The sequence below is a fragment of the Ictidomys tridecemlineatus genome, chromosome 2 (assembly GCF_052094955.1).
Source record: "Ictidomys tridecemlineatus isolate mIctTri1 chromosome 2, mIctTri1.hap1, whole genome shotgun sequence".
NCBI classification, from domain to species: domain Eukaryota; kingdom Metazoa; phylum Chordata; class Mammalia; order Rodentia; family Sciuridae; genus Ictidomys; species Ictidomys tridecemlineatus.
The window spans coordinates 111,893,708-111,905,587 of NC_135478.1; the positions used below are offsets into that span (position 1 = coordinate 111,893,708).

Sequence of the window (11,880 nt, forward strand, 5' to 3'; positions counted from 1 at the left end):
ATTTCTCTCTAAAATTATAGATCTCAGATCTAGAGCTTAGATATAGATCCCATCCCAGACTGTTTTATTTTTATCCCTACCTCAGATTTCCCCCATTTTGGAAGTAGTATCCAAAACTTATGTCACTGGGGAATTTTTCTCAGTTATTTAAACATTTGACTATACTTCAAGAGCTGCTTTAAAAAAAATCTCAAAATCAGGATCCACAATCCATTGTGATTTTTTTTCAGAAGAAGGTAATCATCACTGCTGAGCTAAAGAATACTTAGCTGAAGTCTAACAATAGTGTTTCCTCCCATTTCACCCTGAGAATTTCTTTTTTTTCCCTTTCTCCTCTACTTAGGAACCATCCTTCCTCCCCAGTAAGAGGTTGGAGATGTATCAGGACCAGAAAGGCAGGGGCATGGAATGGAGGTGCTCAGCTGGAAGCTGAACTCTTTGTGGAGCCATTTCAGGGCCTTGGGCAAAAATGTCATGCTAGAAGTTTTATTTTAAGGTTAATTTTATAAATAATCACCCAATGGGTGCTTGCTGACATGATTCTTTATCTCTCCCCAGCAAAAACTGTGTACTTCCCTCAGAATATGTGAAATATTATGGCATCCCAGTTGGCTGTACCAACATTGCCTACCCTACCTTGGTGGTAGTGAAGCAGGACAGAGACCCTCACCCAGAAGACCCTTACCATAATTAAGCAGGAACCTCCACCATATATTTGTGGCATGTAAGTTCCTCTTCCTATCAGAGAGGTTTTTGCAAAGGACATCAGCTATTAGCAAAAAATCTGCAAAAGGCATTGTGGTTTGTAGCTTTCTCTTTGTTTATAAATGCCACATTTGCAGGAAAAAAAAACTTGTGAAACCCCTGTCTGTCTAGAGGATGAAAGGAAATGCACTTGTATTATGAACCTCCTAGGCCCCTCACCCACACTCATTGTTCAGAGCAAGAATTCTTAAGCAAGAGCCATCTCCAAACCCTGAAGTCAATAAATCTGCATCCTGAAAATTCATCAGGTGTCCAACCTCTTCTGTTCTACTTCAGTGGAGATCATGCCTAATGGTGAGAGTCTTTCTTGGGAGGCTAATTGGGTTTAAGCTCCACATAGGTTCCTGGGTGCCTTCTTAAGCAGTTTCTGAGTCTAGGGGGTCAGTGGGGGAGTCTCTTTCTAGTGTTTTCAGGTTTGTGCATGTTTGTAAGACATGGCTTGGTTAGGCTCTATGAATCTTGGGACTTGCCCATTGGTGGCTTGGCTAGGAGATGATCTTCAGACTTATTTAGGGAAAAATATGACTTTTCCACAACCAACTAAAAGATCTCTCAAAAATCTCAAACACAGGGAATATAAATTAATGTAATCATTATGGAAAACATAATATAACTACAAAGAAATATAACTACCCTATGACCTATGTTGTGAGTGTGCTATTAATAATTACTTGAAGGTGGATTGTCTTTAAATGCATTCATATATTTGATCGCACCAATTATCAAATATACACAATTAATGCAAAAAGTGTTGGTGTGCTGGAGCACCTGAACTAGCATTCAATGCACACTAATAAAATACTATAAGCAAATCACACAATCCTAAGGAAACCATGAGCTCCAAAATTCCTCTGATGCCATACAGCTTCTCTTAGCCAAAGAGCAGATGTTTCCTTGTCTGGTGGTTAGGGTTAGGGTGGGACACAGATCCTTATCTCAGGTAAAGCGGGGCTCTTCATAAATCTTAAGTAAAGTGCTCTAGTTCTGAAGCTGATCTTTGCTTTTTAGACATCATTTTACAAATACTACATAAATTCTTGCTCAAGTTCACATGAATATTAGTTAACATAATATAATATCACATCTAAAACAAAATTAAAGAAAGACTGAAAGCTTTTAACCTTTTGTAGAAAAGTAGCAAAGTACTTTTGTGTTTTACAATATTAACCTTTATACAGATTAGGCTCTCATTAACTTAAAAATACATTTAAATTGTACCCCAGTATAAAAAGTAACATAAAACTTTACACATCCTATTGATAGCAGGTCTAGTTATAGAACATCAAATGATATAAATAAATCTCCAATGTTTTTCTTGTAAGCCTAAAATTACTGTACAACTTTAGAATACCAGCTTGATATAATACTCTTTTAAAACTTCTACCCTACAGACTTATATGCTGGAAGATATGAACACATTTAATAGCACAACAATCAAATTAATGCTTTTATATTAACCAAGTTTATCTCTTAAAGAAAAAACATATTACAATATTGCAAAATAACAGTTGTTGTTTAACCATATTTGTATAATTTTTAATTTCTTTAAGATTACTTGCTCAAAAACTTTATATATATAACCAACTTACACAGACCTTCTTTGTCACTAACTTAAACCTATACAGCCAATAACAGACTCTCTTATGCAGAAACACATTTTCCTTCTATTAAATCCATACCCAGAACCTTCTAATTTCTCTTTTCCATTTGTTAACCTCCTTTTCTGTTCAAATTTTGAAACAATCCTTGTAAATTTCTGAATTTAGGCAGATTTTTTCATAGACATCAACATTTTATTAGTTTTTTTGATCACCTAGGAAAAACTTATAAGCTTAATTTTAAAGACATCTTTACTTTCATCTGTTTACCCAATTTAAATTGAACCATTTAAATCACGTGAATCAAAGATATTTGGGTCCATTTTTTAAATTTTTCATGAGCGTTCTATGTATCTGCCAATGTTTATAAAGACATCATTATTTTCATCTGTTGACAACACATAACACCAGTGTGCACACATAACACCATAGTAAAGGCCTTGTAGCTTTTCATAGGTGAAATCTCCATTGTAATGTCTAAAAACACCACAGTTGATATCAACACATTATTGCCCATGTCTTAAAGGCCAGAAACAGGTACCAAAAAAAAGACAGTACAGACAGACTGAAGGGAGCTTCAGACTATGGCTGACAGACAAGAACTTTTAAAACAGATCAGATAAGAGAAAAATCTCCCCAAGTTTCTAACACCAATTTAATTATGACTCCTACACCAGTGGCACTATAGATGTCCCCACAAGTGGACCAGATGTTCTCACAGAGGGGAATCAGAAGTGTAAAATCAAGGGTCTTAGAGTTCCTCAAAGCAAAAGGGGCTTTGGCAGTTGCTGGGAGTCCCTCAGTCCCTCTTTTTAGTTACAGGATTAGCTCCTCTGGTTAGGTCCAATCCCAGGCATGCTGACATGTCTCCTAACTTTCCAATAGTCAGCTCTCAAAAGTTAATCCTCTGCTTGCAGTTGTTTAGAGTGGGGGCTCCTCTGGAGTCCCCTCTGGGGTGCCAAAATTTGTTACTGAAAGTTCAATTCCTGTCCTTGAAGCCAATTAATGCCAATTTAATAATGAGGACAAGGTTTTGAGAAAAAGAAAAATGGAGATATCAAAGTTCTTAGATCCCCAGGAGGCATTTCCCTCTGCAGTGGGTGGATGGGTGCACTCAAGCCAACTATGGGAAGAAAAGAAATCATTGCATCCCTAATCTCACTTAACAAAGGGGAGTAAGGTTTATCAAAGTTCTTTAAAACACAGCTAAAAGGGGTGTAAAAGGTGAGAACAGAAAAAATGGCAGTTCTATTGGCTTTTGGTCCCTTACAGGGAAGCAAGAGAAGCATACTAGGGACATTCTCAGGCTAAAATTTAGCTAAAGTTACCTCCACACTTCTAAGGCAGATCAGAACTTGGGACACTGCATCTATCCAAAGTAAAACAATGCCATCACACTTAACAGAGACACAGACAAAAAGACACACAAAGACACAGATTCCCTTTTCAGATTGTCAAAAACATGGAAGGGGGTTGCTGGCCCCAAGCCAACTGGGGCCTTCCCCTCAGACAAACAGATTGGGGGAGTATACTCCTCAGATTGGGTCTGATGACTCCAGATTGTGAGATTAGTTCTCTTGCTAGGGTGTTGGGGTGGAGGCAGACAGGAAAATAGAAACAAACATACATAACACAAAATTCGCAGTGCAGCAAAAGAATTCACAGCCAGCATAGATTGCTACACAGAAACCAAAAGCAGAGGCAGACGGAGGATCTGTCAGCTGCAAAATACTTTACTAAATACTTAACAAAATATTTTACCAAAGGCAATCCACTCAGAACCCAAAAAGGGGCTGGGGACATCTCCCACAAACTCCATCGGCTGCCGTTCAGTGCGTCCACCTGGACCTTTTGCCGACCACACAATACAGAACCAGAACCTGCAGGCAATCAGAGTACAGAAACTTATAGATCGGCAATGCCTTTACTTACCGGCTGGGTTTTCATCACTTCTTGATCAGGGTGTCTGGGTAGGCTTTTAAGGGGGTTCCCAGATGAGCCCCCATTTGTTATGCTCGAATTCAGGACCCCCAAAAGACCACCAGAGACCAAGATCGATGTAAGCAGCAAAGAGGTTTTTATTGCGAGCTAGCTCAGTCCTCTGCACACACACAGCAACTGGTGATGCTGAGAAGCCCCAAGCCCAGGGTTTGCAGCAGTTTTATTTACTCTTTGGGGAAAGCAGGGACTTCACATACATCATAGCCTCTCTTAGCAAATCATCACACACCACGTGAAAATCATAAAACAACTCTAAAACATGATTAGCACATTCACTGGTGGAAATAAGTTGAGTAGGGGTGATTGGCTAGCACAAGAGGGGGATTCATTTGAACTGATTGGTTTAAGCCATGAGGGGAGTACATGCTGAACTACATGGTTTCCCAACATGTTATCAACTACCATAAACTACTGGGTCATCTGGCATCCCAGGTATTTCTCTGTTTCATGCTGATTGGTGGCTGCTAGGGGGTTGCTATGGGTCCTCACCTAGCCTGACTGAGTCAAGGACACCAGGCACAGCAGATCTCTCCTGTTATTTGTAGATAAACAATTCAGTAGGGTGGGTATGTGCCTAGGAGTGCTCTGTGGGTCTTTCCAAGGACAAAGGTCATGCCCCCTTCCTTGGACAGGCTTTGCTCTGAGGTAGAGGCTGGTTTTTCATTCTCCAGCCTGATATACTGATATTACTTCTTGTCTGCGTTGCTATAAAATTATGTTCAATAAATATTTGTTGTGTGAATAAATGAATGATGGTTTTACTGAGTGAGGAAAAGATGAGAAAGTTCTGTCCCAGTTTATCAATTAAGAGGCAAAGTATCCCTGAGCAAATGGCAGAGTTAGGGCTGGAGGTCTTACCAAATAACTTCTTGAAGTAAATTTTTATTTTATCAGCTGAAAAAAAATGAAATAGATAATCTTCAAAACTTCTTTAACTCCAGTAGTCTGTGATCTATATTATATGAACTCAGAAGGAAGCATATTTCAAAGCCTCCTAATAAATTATACGATAATTTGAATGGGCATAATTTATAAATTTTATATTGCAAGGTCACTTATATGAGATCATAAAATTGTTTATAGATTCCAAACACAGAGGAATAACATAATCATGTTGCTATAAGAAGCATTGTTGTTACCAAAATCTCAGTCTTCATCCCTAATGCCAGCCCAAAAAAAAGACAAGGTTTTGGAAAAATGAAACTTTTTTTTGCTAGCAAGAGAGAAAGACAGGGGACTCCTGTCCCAGAGGCTCTGATTCTGTCCATCAGGAAGAACAGAGATTTTAAAGAGGTGACTCAAATGCTACATTCCAGGTATGCCCTGTAAGGGGGTCATAATTTGATTATTAATTTGGGAGATTCTTAAATCTCTAGCACCCTCCCAAAGGCTTAATTACTTCATTTATATGGTGGATGTGTACTCAAAAATAAATAACTTGGTATGATGAAGGGAAGAAGGGTAATTCTGTTCCCCCTGAGATTAGGGAAGGGAACATTAGGAAGAAAGAATAGAATAAGAGACAACATGTTCATTTTAAAAATAAGTTGCAGGAGCAGAGCAGCAAGGGCTAGATTCAAAGCATAAAGTGGACTACTGGGTTTAATATCTACAAAAATTATATATATATATATATATATATATATATATATATATATATATATATATATATATATAGTCTCTGTGACAAAATATGTGAGAAAATAACCTTAGGGAATACATATTTGTTTTGGCTCATAGTTCCAGAAATTAAAATCCATGGTCACTAGGTTCCATTGATTTGGGGCCATGGTAAAGCAAAACATCATAGTGGGGAAGGTATGGCACAGGAAAGTTCCTCAACCTCATGCAGCCAACAGCAGAGAGAAGGGTGAGAGGGAGGGAGGGAGAGAGGGAAGGAGAGAGTGAAAGAGAAAAATATATATGTAGGAACAGATATGGCCCCAATGACCTACTCTCTGTGACTATGTTCCACCTCCTATGGTTTCTATCACTTCCCAAGAGTGCCATGAAATTATTCATCCATCAATGGATGAATTCACAGATGAAGTTAGAGCCCTTATGATCAAATTACTTCCCAAAAGCCCTATATATGAACATTGCCTCATTAGGCACCAAAACTTCAACACATGAGCCTCTCAGGGACATTCCACATTCAAATCATAACAGGCATGAGTGTTGACTCAAATAAATAAACCAGAGTTAATAGAGATATGAATCAAGTTCTATGTATTTGTGTCCCCATGCCCAATTATGTAAGAATGTTAAAGATACTTATCTTAGCAAACAGAGAGCTCAATGGGACACAAGTTATCTTTAAATATATGAAAGGTAGAGTGGATGAAAGGTAAGACCTCTCCCACTGAGTTGCATAAGGACTTAAGCTGTAGAGAGGCATATTTCAGCCTGGCCAGATCTGTCCAAGAGGGAGAAGGCTTCTTGTGGTGTAGCAGATTTCCTATTACTGAGGGTTTGAGCACAGGAAGAGTTGTGGAAGGAACCATATAGTAGGTGGATGATAAGTCTAGGTAATCCCTAAGGTTACTTTTCTTCTGAGACTGTAACAAGGCACAATTTACAATTATTGAATGAAGAGTTAAGGTGTAAGATCATGCCTATGAAAAAAAGATATTTGCCTGGAAATCAGAGATTTAACTTTGATACTACATATCTGCTCCCTTTTTGCCAAGAACACAATCTCCTAAGTGTCATATTCCAAGAGCTCCCTTTCACTAGGGAAATAACTCTTCCTTGAAATGTGACTAAGCTAGATAATTAGAACAATCAGAGAGAGCAAATCTCATCCTCCTGAAAAGCAAAGAAAGCATACATTCTCCCAAGAGCAAAATATTCCAGAGATAAAACAAAACAGAAAGTTATATTCTCTGCCTGTTACATTCAGGCTATGGTTTTTCACCTATATCTATGAAGTGTTGCTACTTGCAATTGTCAATATATTTGATTGTTGCATGGAGAATGGTGTCTCAACTCTGTCTGAGACAGTTGCACAATACCTTGATGATATTTTTTACTAAATAGTATTATGAGAACACACAGAGAAATTTGTGAACAATTAATCAGAATAACAAATTCCAGGATAGTAATTCCTTATCACATTAGCTTTTAGAAAAAAATTCCTTGACTCTCTGAGTATGGCTAAATGTTTTCTCATACATGAAAGTAGACCAAAATAAAAGGAAAAGTAGAGTGGGGTCCTATTAAAACAGAAAGGAGATCAGCAAAGCAGAGGAAGAGGATTGAGGCAGAGGTTGGAAAGACAGGAAAAGAGGGTAATAGTGGAATAAAATTGACCCAACTATGCTATGTACATTTATGAATACACCACAGTGAATTTCACCTTTATGTATACCTATAAAGTACTCATTTTAAAAAATCTATAAACAAATAGAAAAAAAGACCAGTAGAGAAGAGTAAGGGAAACAGGTGGAAGAGGGGAGATAAAATGGAAGTACTGGGTACTAAATTGGAGCAAATCATATTTCATACTTCTAATTTTTGTCAAAAATAATCCCAATATGTATAACTATAATTCACTAGCAAAAAAGAATTTAAAACAAATTTTTCCTATGGAACACTTCCAGATTTCTTCTACAAAGCCAGTATCATCACCCTGATAACCTGAACCAGACAAGGACACTTCAATGAAAGAACTAATGACCAATATCCCTGATGAGGGATAAAAATAGAAAATCCTTAATTAAATATTAGGATAACATATTTAAAAACACATTAAGAAAATAAGACCTCATGTTGAAGTTAGTTTCATTCCATGTTCATGGATAAGCAGAATTAATATTGTTAAAATGGCCATATTACAAAAAGATTCACTGTAATTTCCATCAAAATACCAATAACATTCTTCACAGAATTAGAAAAATAGTCCTAAAATTAATATAGAATACAAGGCCCAGAATAGTCTAAACTAAGCATATAAAGCAATTTTGGAGGCATCACAATACCAGTTTCAAATTATACTACAGAGCTATCATAACAAAAATTATCATGGTTCTTCACACATAATCCAATGCAGTGGAAAAGAAGACATCTGATTCTTGACAAAGTCACCATAAAATTACATTCGATAAAAAATAATCTTTATAATAAATTGTGCTAGGAAAACTGGATATCCATATTTAGAATAATGAATCTAGATTCCTACTTCTTAACCTACAGAAAAGTAAACTCAAAATGGATTAAAGACCTAAGAAGGTAGGAATTAGACAAGAAATCTTGAAACTACTATAAGAAAACATAGGATCAATGCTCCGACATATAGGCACAGGCAACAACTTCCTCAATAATACTCTGACAGCTCAGGAAAAAAGAGATGGCATCAAATTAAAAACCCTCTTTCTATGCCCCTATTTTTTTCTGTATGAAATGTTTATTCTGTACCTTTATAGGTTGGATACTTGTAAATCACTTTTACTTTCAAAATTGTCACTGGTTTTTCTTTTTTTATTTTTAGAAGGTCTGATCTTATTTATTTGTTACTGATAAAAATTCTTATTTTTGACTGGACTCAGACTTAGAAGTAGAAGCTCTCAGAGAAGACAGCCTGAGTCTCTTGGCAATCTGTTCCTGGTGTTTTTTCTTTGGCTTCTTTCATTCTTTTGGCCAAAATTTTGGTGTGTTCTACAGCCTCTTCCTTATTCTTCTTAATATGCTATTTCTTTAGAGCAATACATTGGCACTTGTGTTGCAGGACATGTGGAGTAACAAGATGCTGAATCTTTGGTGCTTTGGTCCTGCGTTTTTTACCTTCCTTGTTTAAGGGTTTTCTGACAACATATTGGCAGATACCATCTTCCTTAGAGAGATTGAAAAGTTTGCTGATTCTACTAGCTCTTTTGGGTACAGTAGTATCAGTAAGTTCAGGAATATCCTTCTCTCCTTTTTTTCACAATAACCAAGTTGAGAACACTCAGATTGGCATCCACAATGCAACCTCGAACAGATTTGCACTTTCTCTCTCCAGTTCGCCTGGGTCTATAACAGGAGTGCCCCTTACTTAGAAGTAGGTGAACATGGTCATGGGTCAAGACACCCTGCTTCATGGGGAAATCTTGTTAGTTATTCCCTCCATTAATTCAGACAACATAACCCTTCCATTCTTCACCCAGAGCATCCATAGCAACTTCTGTGGCCATACGCTTCTCATAAAAAGTACAAAATTCGCATTCATCATCCACTTCAATGAGTTTCTGACAGCCAGTGGCTGGGAAGGAGATATTCACCTTCATCTTGGAGCAGCTGAGCATCCACAAGGCACAACGAAAAATAGTGGGTTTTTTATTTTTTATTTGTTTTAATTAGTTACACATGACATAAAATACATCTATGCACTTTGATATACCATAAATATATGGGGTATAATTTCTCATTTTCCTGATTGTACAGGTTATAGAATCACATTTGTCATGCCTGTACATAAGGTAATAATGTCTGTTTCATTCTATGATCCTTGCTATCACTATATCCCCCTTCCCCTTCCTTCACTCTCCTCTTCCTAATCTAAGGTAACTCTATTCTTCCCTAGTGCCTCCCCTTATTGTGAATTAGCATCTGCATATAAAAGGAAACATTCAGCCTTTGGTTTTGGGGGAATGGCTTATTTCATTAACATGATATTCTCCAACTTCATCCATTTACCAGCAAATGTCATAATTACATTTTTCTTTAGAGATGAATAATATTTAATTTAATATATATACCATATTTTCTTTAGCCATTTATACATTGAAGGACACCTAGGTTGGTTTCATAGTTTAGCTATTGTGTATTGAGATTCTATAAACGTTGTTGTAGCTGTACCACTGTAGTATGCAGATTTTAAGTCCTTTGGGTATAAACCAAGGAGTGCAATAGCTGGGTCAAATGGTGATTCCATTCTCATTTTTACTGGAGAAAAGATAGACTATTAAACAAATTGTCATGAGAAAAATGGAAAGCCACATGTAACAAAACAAAATTAAAACTCTCTCACTTTGCACAAAAATTAACTCAAAGTGGATCAAAGACTTAGGCACAAGACTAGATACCTTATGCCTAATAGAAGAAAAGTAGGTTCAAATTTTTACCATGTCAGCCTAGGACCTATTAACAAGACTCCTACAGCACAAGAAGTAAAATCAAGAACAAGTAAATGGGATGGATTCAAACTAAAAATCTTGTTCTCAGCAAAAGAAACAATCAATAATGTGAAGAGAGAGTCTACAGATTGGAGAAAATCTTTTCCACATGCACCTCAGATAAAGCATTAGTCTCTAGGATATATAAAGAACCAAAAAAAATAATCCAAAAAAACAATAAATGGGCTAAGAAAATAAGCAGACAATTCACAGAAGAAGAAATATAATTTATCAACAAATATGTTAAAACTGTTCAACATCTATAGCAGTTAGAGAAATGCAAATCAAAACTACTCTAAGATTTCATCTCACTTCAGTCAAAATGGCAATCATTAAGAATACAGGCAACAATAAATGTTGGTGAGGGTGTGGGGAAAAGGTACACTCCTCATACATTGCTGGTGGGAGTGAAAATTTGTGTAAATCACTTTTGAATTTTATAGGAGCTCATAAAGCAAGCTTGCCCTGAGTCTCAGAGGACAATTTGCACTTGAGCTTTTTGTCAATCCTTGAACTGTTGATACTGGGGACTCTTGGAAATGGAAAAAATTTACTTTTCATTGTGAGATGGTTGTGAGCTTTGAGGGGCCAAGTGTTGAATGTTTGAATGTGATGTCTCCCCCAAAAGCTCATGCATGAGACAATGCAAGATTTACAGGATAAATGATTGAGTTGGGAATCAATCCAATCAGTGAATCAACTCCCTGATAGGATTAACTGAGTGGTGCCTGAAGGCAGGTAGGGTGTGCCTGTAGAAGATAGGTCTCTGGGGGCATGCCTTTGGGGTATACATTTTATATATGGAGAGTGTAGTCTCTCTGCTTCTTGATCATCATGTGAACTACTTTCCTCCACCATACTCTTCCACCATAATGCTCTGCCTCACCTCAAGCCCCAAGGAATGGATTCAGCTGTCTATGTATTGAAACCATAGTCCCTCAATAAGCTTTTTCTTCTCTATAATTGTTTTTGTAAGGTCTTTTAGTCACAGCAGCAAAAAAAAAATCTGACTGCAACATACCACCTCTATGAAAATCAATATGAAATCCCTCAAAATACCAGGCATGGAACCCTGATATGAGCCAGTTATACAACTTCTTGGTATTAATATTTTAGAAATAAAGACAGTATACGACAGCAATATGTGTATACCTGTGTTTATACCAACAAAATTCACAATTGATAAATTATAAAACCAGACTAGATGTTCATTAGCAGATTAATAGGCAATGAAAATGTGAGATATAGATAGATAGATAGATATCAATAGATAGATATAGATATAGATGTAGATATAGACATAGATATATAGATAGATAATGTCTGCATAAAACTTTATTTTATGAAACATGAGATTAAGTTAT

General features: G+C 36.8%; 1 pseudogene; it reads right to left on the reverse strand.

The window, feature by feature from the left end:
* Positions 1–8,891: 8,891 nt before the first annotated feature.
* On the reverse strand, positions 8,892–9,636 carry LOC101978063 (small ribosomal subunit protein eS6 pseudogene; annotated as a pseudogene).
* Positions 9,637–11,880: the final 2,244 nt, after the last annotated feature.